This window comes from Lissotriton helveticus, chromosome 6 (genome assembly GCF_964261635.1).
Source record: "Lissotriton helveticus chromosome 6, aLisHel1.1, whole genome shotgun sequence".
Lineage (NCBI taxonomy): Eukaryota > Metazoa > Chordata > Amphibia > Caudata > Salamandridae > Lissotriton > Lissotriton helveticus.
In genome coordinates, this window is record NC_136067.1 from 1194666125 (window position 1) to 1194686754 (window position 20630).

At 44.0% G+C, this 20630-nt stretch overlaps 1 pseudogene; it reads right to left on the reverse strand.

Annotated features, from left to right (window-relative positions):
• The window catches only part of LOC144762644 (vesicular inhibitory amino acid transporter pseudogene), a 54547-nt pseudogene extending 38218 nt beyond the window's left edge, over nt 1–16329 (reverse strand).
• Nucleotides 16330–20630: the final 4301 nt, after the last annotated feature.

A 20630-nucleotide genomic window follows, 5' to 3' on the forward strand; every position in this document is an offset into this window, starting at 1 on the left:
GAGTTTAGAATTATGTAGATGTGACTAAATGAGCTGAAGCATTACAAGTCAAGTTAACACTGCGATTTTACGTGTGCATTGTGCCTGGTACATTTCAGTTGCGTTATAGTGCTGCGTTCAAGTGATGTGTATATGGAAGTCCCTACTGCGTTAGTGATACAAAAGTGGCAGAACGGGATTGTAAATATGATGACTTATTTCTAATGTATTGCAATGAAGGCATCGTATATCTAGGCCTTTGTGCTTACCGTTGTATAAACACTGCGGCCAAACACTGCGGCCAGTGGAATTCACAACTTCAGTTTAAGTGTTCCTCTACAAGTCAAATGAGACAGCATTGTCTATAAGTTTAAAAGAGAAAGAGAATGATGTCACAGAGAGTGAGAGAGAGAAAGGGAGAGAAAACAGCATTGAAACTGTCTCGCAGAGTTTGGAGTTGCGATTTTTTCTTGAAAAGTCAGACGTAGATTTACAAGCTCCTTTCGTCACTTTTCCCATGTTAAAAGTGACAGAAAAGTGGCGTAATAAGCTTGTAGATCTGTTTGTCAGACTGTAACCTATCTGTTTTCACTGCTTGGAGGTAATTATATATTTTACACAGTGAAGGTGCTGCACACTGCCGAATGTCTTTTTTCACAAATGAAGGTAACACTACAGTTTCATGTGTGCAGCGTGCCTAGTACATTTCAGTTACGTTATAGTGCTGCGTTTAAGTGGTGTCTATATGGAAGTGCTTATTGCGTTAGTGACACAAAAGTGGCAGAACGGGATTGTAAATAGGCAGATTTATTTCTAATGCATTGTAATGAAGGCATTGTATATTTAGGCCTCTGTGCTTACCGTTGATTAAACTCTGCGGCCAGTGGAATTCACAACTTGAAGACATCTTTGCTTCTTCACGTCAAAGCAAGCAGCATTTTCTATAAGTTTAAAAGAGAAAGAGAAATGATGTCACAGAGAGTGATTGAAAGATGGTGCTCTACGTGTGGAAGAAGCCTTCACTGTAATCAAGAGAGTTAATCATTTCAATTTAGATAACGTTGTATGGAGCAGAGTGGAGATAGCAAAGTCCAAAACTTTAAAAAAGAAAGAGAAATAATGTGAGAGAGTGAGAAAGCGAAAGGGAAAAAAGGACATTAAAACGTGGGAGAAACACACACGACAGGGGAGGGGTACGTGAAGCCAGAGGCGCAACCACAGTCAAAAATATCAGGGGTGTGGGGGCCAGAAAAAATTTGGGGTGGGGGCTGAAGTTCAAGCAAGAGTGGAGCTGCAGGGGCTGTAAGCGGGGGGGGAATATCAAAATCTCATTAACAAGCAAAATGTGTTTGAAAGACCTGTGACGTACTTGGGTGCAACTGTGTGTGGGCCTAGGAAGCTATGTCATCCTGGCTGAAGCCCCGTTAGCCCAATGTTTTTTTTGCGCTTGGTGCATAGTACAGATTCTTTCCTTTGACAGATAAGTTGTCGTTGTTTCAGAAACAAGCTTCTTTGCTCACCTTGTGCTATTGTCGTCGTCCGTGTTACATAATCGATCGTGAAGCTGGACATCTAAAAGATATTAAAAGAAAGATGTTACGATTGGGAATTGTTACAATATTAATTTGGAGTTAGATAATATTGCGCTTTTATAGACGCGTTGATTGTCACATTTCTACGAACTGTTTGTATTGTGAATATATTCCCGACATTTCAGTGATTAGAAAAACGGTATTGCTATTGGGAAAAAAAAAATTAAACATGTAAATTAATAGATTATGTAGGAGTACGTTCGTCTAAAATACTAAGTCACATTTTTGTATGTTGTCAGCTACAACCCTTTGACTCCTTCCGATGCATACTCAAGCCTCCCTTCTCACCTTTTCGTGGAAAAGACACCTTCTTCATGATGTAGTCCTGATCTCCAACAAAGAAGTCTCATATATGGTGCCGAGTCTTGATATCTGTATGGCTAACGACATACTCGTGCTCTCATTATTATCATCGCAGGTTCTTCACCCGCTCAGTGCTTCGGGCATCACTAACTCAGTGACCAAAGAGGCCACGCATGTGGAAGTGTTCCCTTGTTCGGTGCTTTGGGAACAACTCTAAAACGGCGTACAACACGTGTGCTCCGTCTTTTTTATACATAGGGTCACGTGTGTAGTGACGGATGCGCTGAATGGGTGTGGTGTGGGTGTATAGCAGCCATGAGGGAGTGTGTGTGTCAATCTGACAACTAGACCTGCAACTAAGATATCACTACAATGGAAATTTGGCCCTTGTACTGTTGTTGTGTTTTCCTGGTAGTGTAAGAGTGGCTTTCTTTTTTCTATGTGACGTTACGATACAGTCACTATGTATGTAGCCTATTTTGTGACGCATTTTATTGTATAATGCGTTTCAAAAACTAGTTGTGGTAGGGTGCTTTTAAATTAAACTGTGAAGTGTGCTTACGAGTTTGTTGTGTGTAGAAGTATTTTTATTTTCTATTTTCTATTCTATTATAATTGTGCTGACTTTTCTCCTTTAGCGTGCAGTACTATATTATTTTATAAAATATATAACTGTTGAAATCATCTTTGAAAGTAGAATGTAAGCATGTAAGCTGCTGTCTGTGATGAAAAGCATTGCCGGCTCCCGCAGGAAGTAGGGAGCCGAGTGGGACCGTGGAGGCCTTGGGGCTCTTCCCACGGTCCGCAACGTTACATTTGAGCCCCGGGGGATGGGGTTCTTCGGGGATTATGAAAAATTAGTGATAAAGGCTATTTTTTTTAATGTTCGATTTATCGTACGCGTACCAAGCATGTATGGACGACATACGGTGCAATGATTGGAAGTCATCCAGTAAGCGTACTGAAGGAAGAAAAAGAAGAATATTTTTAAGACATTTATTAAGTGTATGTGTTTAGATTTTGGATGGCTCTAAAAAGAACCCTTGTGTTTTTTGATAGATTTTAGTATCTACAAGTAAGTACCAATGCAGAGTCTAAAGTTCAAGAGGAAGACTCTGTTTCCCTCATCTGTAAAATGTACACCGTCTCTCCTATAGATGTCATGCATATTGAAACGCAGATTGTTGTGGTAGATGGACCCCATTCTATAGTCTCGGAGAAAGGTAGAAACAGATGTATTCACATGTTTACTAGCTTTTTCAATCTGTGGACAATAGTGGTTGGACCGATTCCATTTCTGCCTTGGCATATATTAGAATATACAAAGGCAGTTTTGGGGAACAGTGTCATCAATTGTGCAAAGGTGTCCTTCATAAGCACTTCCAGACCTACTCCTGTCAAAGTGCCTAGGTCATTGCCACCACAGTGCACAATTATGAGGTCAGGGTGTTGGAGATGCAAAAAGGGTTTTACTAATGGTATCAACTGGTGCCACTTTAATCCTCTCTGTCCAATCCATTTAATGTCTACATTTGGTAAACGTAGGTCTTTGTGAATTCCTTTCCGTTATGTGTACCTTTGACTCCAGAAAATATAGCTATGTCCCACAATCCACACTGTAAGCATCTTGAAGAGAGGTCTGGATGCACTCTGAAGGTCTCTGTAAATGGAATGGCAGTTTGAAAAGGAAGATTTTTCCAAAAATGGTGGACAACATGCAGTTTTGAAAAAAGAAAAGGAATGATTAGTTGTTCGAGAAAATTCTACACTAAGCTAGGATGAATGTTTCTGTGTTTTAAAAGCCTGATTTTTATTGGTTAGGAAAAACTGATAGAAAAGAACGTTACATAAGATAAGGTGGTATATTCTCAAGTCAAGCACACTTGCTGTTTTAATTTTCAACAATGTATGATGAACTTTTCACCTGTGTGCCCAGCTCGGTGTTCCCTGAAGTGTTTCTATGGTAACTGGCAGATTGTGAAATGGGGGAAGGGTTGAAAGTTTTGTCAGTTGGAAAGGGTGCAAAAGTTCAAGCAATATAAAAGTGTGTTTCATTTTGTTGTAATGTGGGAATAAATGTGATTTTTTATTTATTTGTATATGTGTGTAGATTGACAGGAAAAGTTTGCTATTTGCTATTGGACTTCCTGTCTCCCTAGGACTGCTTAGGGGGGTTTACAATGATCCAAAGGTCAAAATGTTTGATGGCCTTTTATTGGCTCTGGGGACCACCACCTTTCAGGGCGGCTCCTGTAGTGTTACGGGGTGCCTATCCCTGGGACACTGCTGTTGGTATGGTAGGGCGAGAGTTCTCTTTGAAGTAGGAAAGCAGATTGCTTTTCGTCTGAGAGAGCAGCATGTAAGCTGGTCTCTCTGACAAAAAGCAATGCCAGCTCCCGAAGGACGCAGGCAGCCGGCTGGGACCGTGGGGGTTTTGGGGCTTCCCCCACGGTGGTGAACGTTATATTTGAGCCCTGGGGGATGGGTCCCCGGGGATTGAAAAAAATTAGTGATAGATGCTATTTTAATTTTTTTTACGGTATATTTAGTGTACGCGTATTGTGCGAATTCTGAAAGTCGTTTCATAAGCGTAAGCAAGAAAAAATGAATAAAAATATATATATTTTACAGATATGTATCAAGTTTATGTGCTTATATGTTGGTTCTTTGTAATGAGATGTTTTCTTTTTATTGGTACTTATAAGTAAGTTATTATATATAGTCTAAAATTGTTGAGGAGCAGTGTTTTATACTGTGCTGAACTTTTGACCTCTGTTGACAGTTGACGTTTGCATGTTCTGTTGGGGGTAGGGTGGAAAGCTATGTCAGTTGGAAAGATTTGAAATGTTAAAGCAATGGACATGAGTGTTTCGTTTCGAAATAATGTGGGAAGGATTTTAATAGGTTACTTATATGTATGTATGTGTAAAATGAGAGGGAACATTTTCCATTTCGTGGTTCTGGTGCAAGCACCGAACTAGAGAGATTCTGTATAAGAATATATACTGTATGAGTGGCATTCTTCTTAATCTACAAATACATTTGAAAGGTGAGTTGATAAATTGTATGGGAATGTATGTGGTGCATGTTTGTACATTAAGGAATTATGGGGCATATTATCAAGGCAGGTGATAAAATTATTGCTGTTTAATCAGCAGAAAACTGCTGATAAAGCAGCGATAATGGGCTTGATAATATGCTGTATGCGATTCCAATCGAAGCCTATGTTAGATGTGAGGGTTTGATAATATGCCCCTATATTCGCTCCTTTTTAAACGTTTTACAGTAGTAAATGTATTTTGGTAAAATGCATGGTCTTATAATTGTTTGGGGAAATATCACACTGTGCATGCGTGTACATTGAGGAATTAGGGGGCATATTATCAAGTACCGGTGTTAAAATTATTGCCGTTTTATCGTCCGGAAACTGCCAACAAAACGACGATAATGGGCTTGATAATACGCCTTTTTTATTTCCTATAGAAGCCCATGTTAACACCAGAACATGGGTTTCTATGGGAATTAACAAGGGCGTATTATCAAGCCCATTATCGTCTGTTTTATCTGCAGTTTCCGGCCGGTATTAAAACGGCGATAATTTTAACAATGGTCTTTGATAATATGCCCCTATATTCGCTCCTTTTTAAATGTTTTACAGTAGTAAATGTGTTTTGGTAAAATGCATGGTCTTATAAATTTTTGGGGTAATATCACACTGTGCATGTGTGTACATTAAGGAATTAGTGGGCATATTATCAAGGACCGGTGTTAAAATTATCGCCATTTTATCGGCCAGAAACTGCCAACAAAACGGCGATAATGGGCTTGATAATACGCCTTTGTTATTTCCTATAGAAGCCCATGTTAATACCAGAACAATGGTTTCTATGGGAATTAACAAGGGCATATTATCAAGCCCATTATCGTCTGTTTTATCTGCAGTTTCCGGCCGATATTAAAACAGCGATAATTTTAACAATGGTCTTTGATAATATGCCCCTATATTCGCTCCTTTTTAAACGTTTTACAGTAGTAAATGTGTCTTGGTAAAATGCATGGTCTTATATTTTTTTGGCGTAATATCACACTGTGTATGTGTGTACATTAAGGAATTATCTGGCAGATGCATCAACGTAGCCTTTTTCTATTCCTAAATAGCGATTTTTAAGGAATCGCTATTTAGGAATAGCAAAAGCCTATGCATGTAGGAATTGCTATTAAAATAAGGAATGCTGTCCCATTCATTCCTATGGGCCTACAGGCCCACATGCATCATTGTGTCTTTTTGCATTTCTTAATTTGCGAAAAATAAGGAATCGCAAATTAAGAAATGCAAAATGATATGCATCAATATTTTCGGTATTCTTGTGGGATTCGGTAAAAATCGCATTTTTTACCGAATCCCAAAGAAATACCGATTTCTTAACTTAATTTTCGCAATTCCCATTGATTCCTATGGGCCAAAAGGCCCATAGGAGTCAATGGAAATTGCGAGTGGCACTTAGAAAATTTCATGGGTGCAGGGGGGGGTCCAAAGGACCCCCCCATGCACCCCTGAAATGTACTTTTCAGCATAAGTTACATACACACATGTCCTAAGGACATGTGTGTGTGTAACTTTACAGTTTAAAAAATGCATTTTTGTGCATTTTGAATCAATTTCGCAATTTACCACGAAGTTGAACTTCGTGGTAAATTGCACTTCCAATTTAAATAAACGCATATTTTTCTTTAATGATGCATAGCATTTAAGAAATCGCACAATTGCGATTTCTTAAATGCTAACGCAATTTTAGAAATCGTAAAAAAGATGCGACTTCTAAAATGGCATGATGCATCCCAACAAGCACTTTTGCATTCGCAAACGGCCGATTTTAGGGAATCGCACCGTCTGCGACTGCAAAAATGCTTGATGCATGTGGGCCACAATGTATTGGAGATTGCATGAGCAATTTGCGAGTACCAGTAGGTACTCGCAAAGTGCTCATGCAATTTCAAGGGTGCAAGGGTGTCAAAATGACACCCTGTTGCACCGCTGAAATTGATCTATGCACATATGTTGCACACACACATGCCCTAAGGGCATGTGTGTGTGCAACATGAAACTTTGAAAAATGCACAAAAGTTCTTTTTTCAAAGTTTTAGCAAATTACCATGAAGTCCAACTTCATGGTAATTTGCTCCCCCTATTAGTGAATTTGCTATTTTTTTTACTTTCATGCATTGCATTTAAGGAATCTAAATTTGGGATTCCTTAAATGTAATCGCAATTTAAGGAATCTCAATTTAGAGATTCCTTAAATTGTGATTTTTGCATTTGGGATGATGCATCCCAAACGCAAAAATACCGGGAGCAAAGGGGCAGATTCTGAGAATCTGCCCATTTGCTCCCGGTATTTACTTTGATGCATATCCCCGTATATTCGCACTTTTTTGCATATTTTCTACACTCTGTTGTCATACTCCCTCCTGTCATGTCTTACTCCTTCCTCTTTGATTATAATATCTTCTTTTTCCTATACTCTGCTCTCTTTTTATACTTTTTTTTCATACTTGCTCCTCTTTTTGCATATTTGTCCTACTCTTTATATTCTCTCTTGTCTGTATATTCACCACTGTTGTCATAGTTCTTACTGTGTTCTCATAGTACTCCCTCTCTCCTTATACGGTCAGTCTTCCTTTATAATTGTCTTTTCTCCACATTTTTGTCTCTGTGTCTTTTTACATTCTTTACTCTTTCTTCATATATACTCTTCTGTTCTTATATTCTCTGTTTCTTCTTATTCTCGCTGTTCTTTGCAGGTACTACCCTGTTTTCTCATACTTTTCTTTTTGTTCTAATACTCTTCTCTCTGTAGTCACATTTCTCCTCTCTTTTCTTATACTTTGCACTCTCTACTAATATTGCCGTCTTTTCTTATTGTCATATTCCTCTCATCATTTTCCCCCCTGTTCTTATACTCCCCCCTGTTTTCATATTCTCCTCTCGGTTCTCTTACTTCTCCATGTCACCTCATAATACTGAGTTTTTCTTATATTTCCTTTTGTCCTATACTCCTGTCTGTGTTCATATTTTTATCTTTTTCTTCATATTTCTTTTCTCTTTTCCTTTTCTGTCCTCTCTGTTTATACTTCTTAAATCTGTTCATATTGTTTGCTCTCTTCTCTTATTCTTCTTTGACTCCCTGCATATACTTCCACCTGTTTCGTCATACATTTTTCCCTGTTTATAATCCTCCATCTGTTTATACTCCTTCTTTTCTCCTCAATCTGTATCTTCTGTTCTTGTACACCCCTTTTTTCCTTATGCTCCACTTTTCCCCACATTCTTCATGCTCTCTTCTGTTACAGTTCTCTCTGTCCTTATACACACTGTCCTTTGCTGGTATTCCTTTTTTTTGTTATAGTTGCGTGTCTTTTCACATATTCCTTCTTTTTTCGCAGAATGCGGCTTTGATGAATCTGGGTAATATCCCCCAGATTCATCAAAGCCATATTCTGCGAATTCTAAATTGCGAGAATTACCAAATCGCAATTTAGAATTCACAGAATGGGATTCATGATGATATGCGGAAAAAAAAGCGAATCGCAATCAGCCGCAATAGCCGTTTGCGATTTTGCTTACATCGCAAATAAAATTGCAGAAACGGCCTTTTTCCGTGTAGAAATTGCGATCCCGCAATTACCGAAATCGCAAATTGCGATCTCGCTAATTGCGAGATCGCAAAAACGGGAAGTTGCATTTCGAGCACAGTGATGACTTCATAATCAGGAAGCAGGAATTCTCCTCCCTCATTCAGCACACTGATCCTGATAGTGGAAGCAGCAGTGGCCAGAGCTCCACTACAGACCACCTGAGCTGCAAATCAGGAGACAAACCACCCCAGAAAATTTCACAGGAAGCAGCAGGGAGCAGTGCCTCAGCAAGGAAAAGAAAGATCAAATTTTCTGAGCAGGAATTGGAATTTCTAATTGAGGGAGTGACCAAAGATCATGACCGGCTTTTCGGGAAGGATTCAAGGAGGGTGCCTGAGGCAGAGAAGAGGCGCATTTGGCTGCGCATCCGCGCAAAAGTAAATGCAGTGGGAGTGACCCAGCGCTCCACAGAGGAGCTGAAAAAGAGGTGGTATGACCTCAGAGGGCGTGCCAAGGAAAGAATTGCTGAGAGGCTGGGGGAGCGACTGGGAACCGGAGGAGGAGAGCCCCCTGTACCACCCAACACACCACTGGAGGACCTAGTGGAGGACACCCTGAATCCCGAGGCATGCTTGGGGGTAACCCGGCTGGACTCCTCCCGACCTACCCAAGAATCCCAAGGTAAGTGCCATGCGACTGCGACCCTGTCCCCTAACAATGGCCATGACTCCAAAGCTACCCATTAAAAACCCCAGTCATGCAGGCCATGCACACCAGAAAAGCCCAATTGCATTGTGGGATTTGTAGTGTGACCACTATTTCCAGATAGCCCCATACAGCAAGACCTGTCCAGTGAGAGTCATCCCTAAAGCCAGTCAGGGAATGCTAGCCTGCATGCATGTACAAACCTCCCATGTGCAAGTAACATGTCATTAATCACCGTCCCATTCACATCACAGGTGGCGCTGAACAACCCAGCACCGATAGTGAGGCCCTTCAGATTGACGACAATCCCGAGGACACCGAGGGAGAGGGCCACCCTAACCCTCAACCAGGACCATCACAGCCCGTAACAGCAGCAGTAGTACCACCATCAGCCCCTGTGGACAGGGCCACCCCTGCAACAACAGGTGTGCCACAACCACCCACAGTTACACCCATGCCAGTGGCACTGGCAACTACAGCTGCTGCACGGAAGCAGACAAGGCGCACAGCCACTGTCCGTTCACAGTCGAGCGGACTGGTGAGGGAGCCGCGTAACACAACACCACGCGCCGGCAGGGGGGTGAATGTCCGGGTACCTGGCCTGTCTATTGAGCGTCGTATGCTCCGTGTACACCAAAAGCAGGCACGTTACTTGGCAGCCATCCACCTGCAGCTGCACAAGACAGCATGTAATGTGGGACAGCTCACTGAGAGCGTGGATAGCATGACCGCTGCAGTCCGGGAAAACAGCCAGGTACTAGTTTCCCAGCAGGATGTCAACCGCCGCTGCCACCGCCAGCTGCTGACCCGCCTGTCAGCGTACACACGCTCCAACCACATTATTGGGAATTCCACCTCCCAGCTATCGCGTCGCTCATTAGCGATGCAAATACAAATGGTGGAGCAAGTCACCACAGCAGTGCAGGGTCTTCAGGCGACTGGACATGGGCAGGCAGGTGGGGGGGATGATGCCAGTGAGGGCAATTCCAGCCACAGCAGCCTGTCGGTGCCGCTGGTGACGGTACCCCGCCGCAGCACAAGGCCAAATGCTGCCTCACGGGCTAATGCTGATGTGGAAGAGGTCGAGAGGCGACTGGGAGTGTCCACCCGGAGGCGCCACTGACTATATATTATTTGACATGCAGGGCCATGCTGATGAAACAAGCATGCCCCCCTCACACACATGGGGATGTATGAATCAATACAGCTCTAATGCAATTTAAACCACAAAAATATTACAATATTGTGAAAAAAACAATAACATTTATTATGCACAAGTTAAGCTGACTCATGTCATTATTTCAATTGTCATGCATGTGTGAAGTGTTGGATGAGGGGAGTGGGTGCACCAAAAACAGTTCATAGTGATTTGGTTGCGGCGCCTGTGTCCTTCAGCAGGATTCTCCCCGCGTGCATGACACACATGTGCAGATGGGCGGTTGTCCCCTTCCGACTCACTGCCAGAGATCTCTACAGGTATCCTCCTCTTGCTAGCAATATTATGGAGTATTGCACACACGGCCATGATGCGGCAGCAGACCTCAGGCTGGTAATAGAGGGCCCCACCAGTCTTGTGAAGTATGCGGAATCGTCTCTTCAAAAGCCCAATTGTCCGCTCAATGCAATTTCTTGTGCGGATGTGTGCTGCATTGTAACGCCGTTGCTGTGGTGTGGCAGGGTTGAGGTATGGGGTGAGGAGGTACTCACGGAGACCATAGGCGCTGTCACCTGAATGAAAGGAGCAGAGGGTGAGAGCCTGTTATGAGCAGCGACATGGTCGCAATGCACTATTGGTTGGCATGAGTACTTACCTAGTAGGTGTCCTCCCCAAAGTCACCCCTGGCCAGTCGTGTGTGCAAGTCGCTGTGCTGGAATATGAATGAGTCATGTGTGCTCCCGGGTATTGTGCCACTATGTCCATGATGATTGTCTTAGAGTTGCACACCATCTGCATATTCAGGGAGTGGTAGCACTTGCGGTTCCGGCAGATGTATTCGCATTGTGCAGGTGGGCATATGTGGATGTGGGTACAGTCAATGCATCCTATTACATGGGGGAATTGCGCAATGTTGTAAAAATCGAGCTTGGTTTGATTAATGTCCTGTTGGGTGGTCGGGAATTTGATGTAATGGGATAGCCAGGTCAGCATGGCCTCCAGGAAACTGTTTCAGGCAGCGTGACATGGTGCTCTGGGAGATCCCCCCTGCTTTGGCAACTATCCCCTGGAAGCTTCCCGAGGCTAGGAGGTGCAGGCTGCACAAGACCTGGACATGGGTGGGCTCGGCATCGGTCCTCCTTGTTGGGTGCTGCATCAGGGGGGTCAAGGTCCCGGATGAGCTTTGTAATCATTGCTCCATTCAGCCGGTACTTGGAGTAGATTTGCTCCTCAGGTTGACCCAGAAGTGTGACCCGCTGGCGGAAAATTGTCTCCTGGATCCTGCCTCTGTTCCTTGCTGTGGCATGGAGCCACCATGTATAGTCCTGGCATTGTGAAAGTCCTCATGCTCCTACTGTGTCTCCTTAAATGTGTTTGGTCAGGGCCGCACCTGTGGCTACTTAAGTTTAAAAAAAAAAAATTCCATATGGACTTCATGGTTACCACCTGGTTTGGGTTCTCCTTAATTTGCGCCTCGCAATTAGCGATTTAGCGGTTTTTCGCAATTGGCGATTTTTTATGAATTTGATTAGTGATTATTTAGCGAATTTGCAAATTAAATCGCAGTTTCATTGGATTCTCTCAAATTCCAAATCGCTAGGGGGGTTCCACCTTGATTCTGCGATTTATTTTGCGAATTCGCTGAATAGATTTTGCGATTTCACAATTTCACCATTTCTCGTTTCATGAATTGCAGTTCATTGATTTGGGATCGCAATTGCTAATTCGCAGCGATTGCGATCGCTATTTTGTTTGATGAATCTGCCTGTAAGAGTAGTTTGGACAAAGGGAAAAATGGTATTACTGTGTCTGCAACGAAAAAAAAAAAGAAGAATAAAGTGAACAATCATGGAAAGTCAACTGCAGAAAAAATAGTGTATAGTAAAAGGAGAAAAAATCAATTTATCGAAATTAGGAAAAAAATGTTTTATAACAGAGTTGTTTCAAATTTAATTAAAAAAAATGAGGGATGTAAAAAAACAACATTTCATAAGAAGAAGAAAGGTATAGTAAATGTAGTTGAGAAAGCTTTGGAATTGAAAACCAAATTGTTTTTTTTAGTAATCAATAGAATTCGATCACTAGATAAGCCAATACAATTAATGAAGGCCAAAAGTAAGTGGAAAAGACTAATTAACAGAAGTAATTTTTGTGAGGTTTTTTTGGGTGAATAGAAACATAGTTCAAGTTCTGAGCCTTTTTTTAATGAAGAAAGTTATTTTCAGAGTAATGATTTGTTGCATTCAGTTGACACTAGTAGTTGTGCTTATGAGGTTAGACATGGTTGTCCTATTGAGAAAGAGAAAATTGTTCCTAGAAATGCAGAAGAGGTGTTAGCTGAGAATTTTTTAGGGAGACGTCCTAAAGCTCCAGTGTACACTTGGAATTGTAGTAGTATTTGCAGTGTATGGCAAGAATCTATTGATTTTTTACACAATTTCTTACGTAACTATACTAAGAAAAGTGTTAAACACAAGATTAATATGTTGCAAGGACTAGACCCTTACAGAGTGAGAGAAAATACTGGTTTGCAAGGTCATTCTCTGGCTTGTCTTTCTAAAAAAGTATGTCGCAGTGTTTTTCACCATTTCAGGATGTTAGCAGTACATCATTCTGAAATGAGGAAATTAGTCAGAAGATTGTATTATGCAAAAAGTCCAGCTCTAATGTTAAAAAAGTTGAACTGTGCTCTTTGCATGGATCTGTATCAAGTGTAAAGAACGTTTGTGATGAAATTTAGGTTAGTTATTTTGGTCCTGAGGAAGACAGTGCAGAAATTGAGATATTAATAGAAGGAAATGTAGAAGAGAATGTACAACATTGTAGTACAGAAAATTTTGAGCAAGAAATTACAAAGTTTAACGTGATTTCAGGTGAAAGGCCAAATTATTGTTGTGTGTGTTGTCGACAAACTCATTATAAAAATCAGACCAGGACTGTTGATCTGTATTTAACAAGTGAAAAGGAAAAAAATAATGAGTGGAAGGATTTTGCAACATATTTGATGGTAGAGAATTGTTTTAATTTGGGTTCTGATCAGCGTATTTGTAAATATTGTTATAACAAATTAGACAAGAACAAAATGCCTGCTAGAGCTGTGCATAATAATCTTGAGTTAGTAAATATTCCTTCTGAACTGATGGATTTAAATACCTATGAGTCTATTCTTATTCAATGTGTGCATTCATTTCAGGCTATTGTTCGTATGGAGCGTAAGACAGGAAAATTGCCCCCTTCTGATTTACAGAGAGGAGTAAAGGGAAGAGTTGTATATTTGCCTCTAGATTTAAAGAAAAGTATTGAAACAATTGCTGTAGAAAATGTAGAGGATGAACCTTTAGTTATTCTTGTTAATGGCGTTCCTACTAAGAGTAAGAAAATCTGGCAAGAATTAGTGGATGTTAGGAAAGTGAAAAGGCAACGTTGTATCTGGTAAAAAATAATCAATATTACAGAAATGTGTATGTGAGAGAAGAAGAAATAATTGTAGAAGAAGATAGTGACTTGCCATCTGGACAAATTGAAAAAGTGGATGTGTCCAGAACTGAAGAAATCTACGAACATTACAGTGTTCATCCACTGCATTCTAAATAAGTGATGGGGAATACTATAGAGTTATTCCAAATAAAAGAAGCAAAAGGAAGTCCCATTAGTCTATGGGAAAAAAGCTTGGTAGCTCGTTGTTTACCTCAATTGTTTCCCACAGGAAAAGGAGGACGATATGATGACCGACCTGTGCAGATTCCTGCATCTGAATACCGGACATCAAGATTATATGTAGAAGATCCAAGATTTCGACAAGGCAGTCCTTCCAGTCAGGCTCAGTACTGCAGTCAAGGTTTTGCAGGTGTTCAAGCGCGAGAGAGCAGGCAGCAGAGGCAGAGGCGGCGAGGCGGCGAGGCGGCGAGGCGGGAGGTAGGAGCTCCACGACCCGCGTTTCACAGCCCGCAGCCCGTAACACGCAACACACATACCACACTCTGCCACAGTGCTCGATGTGGCGGCAGGTGGCGGAAATGACAGAAGTGGTGCGGGTCGCCTTAGGAGCACCACGATCCCCCTACCGGCACGCCAAACAGAATACAGCATACCAGCACACCGCCGTGAAAAACAGACACAGTGGGCGCGAGGTGCGAGCAGCAGCAGGTCTGCAGCCTGCAACCTGTAGCAGGCCAGCGGTAAGCGGAAGGACACCAGCCAGGAGCACAGAGAGGGGTGAGTGGGCGGCTAGCAGCGAGAGGCTGTGGTCGGCAGTCACCATTGCCGGCTGCGCTCTGGATATCAAGCGCATAGAAAAGGCTGTGCGCTCACCCCCGCCCCCTCGGCCCCCCCTCCAATCGGGGCTTCAGCTCTCTGAGACTGCCAGCCTCCCTGTACTTCTTGTACCTCTGTGTCACGGCAGGGGCAGTAGCCTCAATTGAGCCACAAGTCCAGGTGCAGCGGGGTGACATCCGTGTGCAGTGAGATCGAGCTAAGCTGATCGAACTCTCCTGCTGCTCATCCCCCCTAGTTTAGTAAATCAAATCCTAAACCTACAGAGGATACTCTGAAAACAACGTCAGGGGCTCGCCCCTTTCAGGACACCAGTGGTCGTGCGCTCCTGGATACCTGGGGACACCTGAGAGGCGGAGGAGCTGCAGGGTCCCGAAACTGGGAGCTGAGGCATGGAACTGGGAACCTGGGCTCTGAGGATAGCAGAGGATAACAGAGGAGGCGCTAGTGAAAGAGGAGAACGGAGAATGGGGAACGTTGAACGGAGGATGGTGCTCAGGACACAGTAGGCTTCACGGTGTAAGGTGCGTAAGGTGAGGCCTCTTGACTAGCTGACTTACTGGCTTTCCTTTTTTGTGTGCGAGCCTACAAGCCTACAGCCCCTCTGGTCTTGAGGAAGGCTTACCTGCTCACCCCTTTATTTCCTTCTGTCGCTGTTACCTGGTCCACCAGAATCCATCACATTCTGGGTACGCCTCCCCCTCTCCTTGTCCTGTCAGGAGGTTTGCCCAGAGAGGCTCACTGAGAGCGGGAACTAGATATCAATCTTGAAAAACGCGACATTAGGAACATTGGGCCCGATTCACAGAATGAACTTAAGACTAAATCCTAAACTTACTACTATTTGGTATTCACAAAATGCACTTACTACTTTCGGGATTTCCAGAGTGAACTTACTACTTTCGGGATTCACAGAATGAATTTACAACTTTCGGTATTCACAGAATAGATTTAAGACTACTAACTTTACGTCCGCACTCGGGCCGCAAATCCCAGAGGCGGAGCTTCCGGCTTGGGGGTGGAGCTTTCGACCCGGAGGCGGAGCTTGTGGCTTGGAGGCGGAGCTTCCGGCTCAGAGGTGGGGATTTAGCCATGACTGAAATCTCCACCTCTGGCCCACAAGCTCCGCCCCAAGCCAGAAGCTCTGCCTCCAGGCCAGAAACTCCGCCTCTGGGCGACAAGCTCCGCCCCCAAGCCGGAATCTCTGCCTCAAGGCCAGAATTTCTGGCCCGAGTGCGGACGTAAAGTTAGTAGTCTTGAATCAATTCTGTGAATACTGAAAGTAGTAAGTTTATTCTGTGACTCCCGAAAGTAGTAAGTGCATTCTGTGAATACCAAATAGTAGAAAGTTTAGGATTTAGTCTTAAGTTCATTCTGTGAATCGGGCCCATTTTGCGGCCACAGCAGACAGCCAAGGTAGCCACATCAACCCAAGCCGGCCCTTAGCGTCCCACATGCAACAATGCGGTCCGGAAAGACAAGGCAACAGGAATCAGTAAACCCCGCCAAAAGAGCAAGGAGAGCAAATAGGAAGTCAATAGACAAAGATAGCCCCGAAACGCAAGTGAGGGCAAAAGACGAAGCCCACAACCTAATCTCTCCGCTCCTTACCAGTCCTGAACTCTCGTCAAGCGGGATGGCAAGCAGTACAAGCAGTTCAAGCAGCTCAAGCAGTGGCCTCAACATGCCTAAGTCAACATACCAACCGAAAATTTATACAAAACTTTCATTCCTAAAAGATGCTGGGCCGGTACTGTGCTTAAACAGCAGTAAAGTAACTAACCTCCCGGAGCCGCTCCAACCTCTCAATGCACACCAAACGGAACATCAACATCAATTGGCACACCAGCACCAGCAGCAGCAATGGCAGCAGTGTCAGCAACAGGGGCCAGACTGCAGAAGCCTATCAGCCGCCGGTAAAAACTATGGTAGTGGCGGTGCAAGCCCTAAAGAGGGAAAAGATGCATCGGCCATAATTAAGGAGGCAAGGACCCAGGGATTCAAGAAGACAATCGACTGGGGTACGACCACATGAATCAATTGACGATATCCCTGCCTACAAACAAATGTAAAAGGCAATGAGCGCAGGCATAATACGTCCGGTCCGGCGGCGAGCTGCAGAGCAGCAACAGCAGATGGAGGAATCGAAGGCGGGGAGGAAAAAAAGGGGAAATCACCAACAACAGCACCCCCTATAAGTACATCAAGTATGGATCATTGATCAAAATGTTACCACAGCAATTGGGAGGAGAGGTGGAGGCTTCTGGAACTAAGAAGCATAGTCCAGCTTCTCATGGCTTCATACAGTGACCAGACACGCCGCCGCAGGCCAAAAAAGAAGATAACCCTAATGATAACCCTCTCAATTTGGGTACTTTTGGACAAGATTCACCAGAGATACTTGGGACACGCAAGCACCTGGAGGCGTGCACAGTTAATCTGAGAACAGCTAACATGAGCAGAGCAGATAGCATAGACTTCAATATAACGATAAAAAACACAGAGGATGAAAAATTACCAACATCACAAGATGAGCACGTTCAACTAAGAAGGGCAAAATCTAATACTGAACACGGTCTCAGCCTTGTCACAGCTCAACCTGACTGTAATACAAAACAATCACCAATGTCTAAGGAAACCGAACCAGAGACATCGTATCTTACACCTGAAGAATGGGAGGAACTAGTCGCATCCTATTCTAATGCCACCGGAAGTGAGTCAGAAAGACAAAATAACAGCGCTCCAAAACCAAACAACGAATAGGACAAATCACAGGACAAGGACGATATCTGGTCCACTCTACTGCACACAATGCAAATGTCTGTGAACGCATTGCAGTATCAATCAGACAAGATGGACCTCCAGCTGTCAGTCCTCAACTCACTTCCCATTTTTGTTTCCGCAATAGATGACAAGCTGGCTGACCTCAACAATTTGATCAAGAGGGCACAGTCAGAGACAAAACTCGCCCAGACAAGCTGCACCTGCATAACAATTGTGGACAAGCTAGCAACATTACCATCAGCATTGGATAATCTCCTTGTCGACATAAGGAAAGCAGTGCCAGCCCAACCAATGCTAGGCATGGTCCACTCGAGCATTAGTGGACAACAAACGACTAAGCTAAGTAAAGTCCAAAGACCCAAAGCACAGGCTAAGCAAACTGCAAGTGCGGCACAGACATCTGACAACAAACAGTCTTGCGACGACGAGGACTCACCCCTATCAGGGCCAAACATCAGTGCACTAACCGAAGGAGCAACAGCAGCCCTGACGAGCAATACCACTAAACCTAGCAATCTCCTGGAAAAACAGGTAGCGTTTGAAGGGGTACAATTATCCTCCAAACAGTGGAGAAAACAAAAGAGAAAGGCTTGAAACCAAAAATCCTTGCAGGCATCGCCATACAACAAGGATGGAATCCACAGAACCAGGGATGATCCAAGGGATGACCAACTAGTCTATTCATGTAGGGAGGAAGAAGATACGGCCCCGGTTCGGGGACAGAAAAAGAGTCCGACCCAGGAAAAAGAACCAGAAATCACTGTGCGAACAACTGCCAATGAATTGACTATGGGTGGACTGGAGCAGAAACCGGGGAACAACAGCGGGAGCCCTTTAGGGGAACCACCAATAACAATAACAAAGGTCTGGGACGTAATAAGGCAAAATCAGGCTCCGCTACTCCATTAACTAATGGGTCGAGGGAGCCAGTAGGAGAAAAAATAACCCCACAAAGCAGCACAGGCACGGATTGGGAGACAATTAAAACATCAGCGCCGAATATGGAGAAAGCTGCAGTAAGCAACAGCCAGCCACTCGGCTCGACTACGCCATCACGGGGGCCATCATTATTAACAAAGATCTCAACAGTGACAGAGGCCATCCTGGACCAACAAACAGGGTACTCAGGTGCTACAACAGCAATCATATTTCACCCAGAGTATATATCAAAGGGACGGGCTGATTTACTAAATAGGGGCAACATCTTGCGTTTACTGAGGTCCATCAACACGCTAAAAAACATAAAAACTACCGACCTGGAGTCAGTTGCGTTTAAAGATTCACCAGATTTTCCAGGCTTAGAGCTAACGCAAACAGTATGGGCCACACCAGACCTAGCCTAGAGAGTCCTAAAGGAACACAATAGGCTCAATGAATGGGGCATTAAACTTCAGCCACTAGCAAAACCAAGGTATCCTGACCCCCCCTACTGGCCGAATCAAAGTGCCAGGAAGAAAAACGTGGCCATGAACAACTGAGCCCACAAATATGCTCAGTACTACGAGGGGCTAGGGCACACGTGGACATAAATTGATCCATACTGGAGTGGAGCAGGGTTACCAGGACAATAAACACCAGAACTGGAAGACCGTGATATTCTAAGCATAATATACCACCTCAAAAGACCTTTTTAAAAATCTGTTCCTGGAACATCAATGGGCTGGGAGACAAGACCTCGGATCCGGAACTGCTAACTTATCTGCAGAAATTTGATATTATTTCACTCCAGGAAACATGGGGCGTACTACCAACGGCACTGCACGGCTTTAACATGATCTTCCTACCAGCAAACAAAAGTGCCAAATTTGGCCACAACAAGCGAGGTCTAGTTACATATACCTCCATAAGCAGCATTTACGCAACAGGACTCTACCATACAACTTAGCGCCACCAAACAAAATGCAAGTAAGCCGAATCACCCTACAGGGGAAGATAAGCAAGGAATACATAATACTGGTAAACCTCTATCTGCACCCACACAGTAAAAATAAAGGGAGTCAACAACTAAAGGAGGAGTTGGTGAAAATAATAACAGATGAGAAAACAAATATTTGGATAATCACAGGAGACTTCAACTTAAACATGCTCAGGAGACAAACTGATGACATCAACTCTGTCTCCTCCCATGGCATGGGAGGAGAAGCCCCAAGACATTAACACAGACGGAAGACTCACAAACACCTCAAAAAGTCTATTGTCATTCTTAGAGCACCTGGGCGCACGTGCATTAAACGGTAGATACCTGGGAGATCGCCCGCAAACAGCTACATTTAATAATAACAAGGTCAACAATTGACTACACTTTCTGCTCTCGCTGCATGTTCACAAAAGTAAAAAACTATTGCATTGGGAGCGAAGAATGCAGCGACCACTTACCCCAGGAAATCACGGTAGACGAGGCATCGTTATATAAATTGCCCCAGCAAACATAATCTGCTCAGAATACACCAACAACCTCCTTAAAATCCCAGAGTGTCCCCAAAGCTTGGAAGCAAGCAATTGTACTACCCCTACAGAAAAAAGCCAATGTGCATTTTGAAAAACTTGACAACCTTCGCCCTATCTCCCTCCTGCCCTATATGGCTAAAGTGGCGGAAAAAATAGCCAACGCACAACTTATGCAGTACGTGGAGGAGGCCTCACTACTCCACGACTCGCAATTCGGCTTCCGCCCCGTCATTCGACGGAATCGGCACTACTTGTGGCGGTTGAAGCACTACGACAGGGCGTGGATGAGGGCCAAACCATGGCTTTGATCTTGCTTGACACTGTAGCACATTCCACCTTGCTACAGTGTCTGAATGGAGGTGGGGTTACAGGCGCCGCGCTGGGCTGGATCGGGTCCTTCCTGTCTGACAGGTGTTTCCAGGTCAGGCTGGGTCAGGCTGGGTGAATGCTATTCGAGGGAGATTGAGTTGGGCCAGGGCGTGCCTCAGGGTTCGTCCCTGAGCCCAACCCTATTTAATATCTACGTCTCCCCCCTAGCGGCCATCGTGGAGAGACACGGTCTTCGCCTGGTGTCCTACGCCGACGACACGCAGTTGGTCGTCTCCCTATCGCGTGCACCCGGTCTTGCAGCGGACATCTTCAGGAACTGCATGCAAGATCTTGCAACCTGGATGTCCGCAAACTGTTTAAAACTGAACGGCAGCAAGACCGAGGTGCTCGTGGTGGGGGGAGGGCCTTCTGCTTGGTCGTCGGCA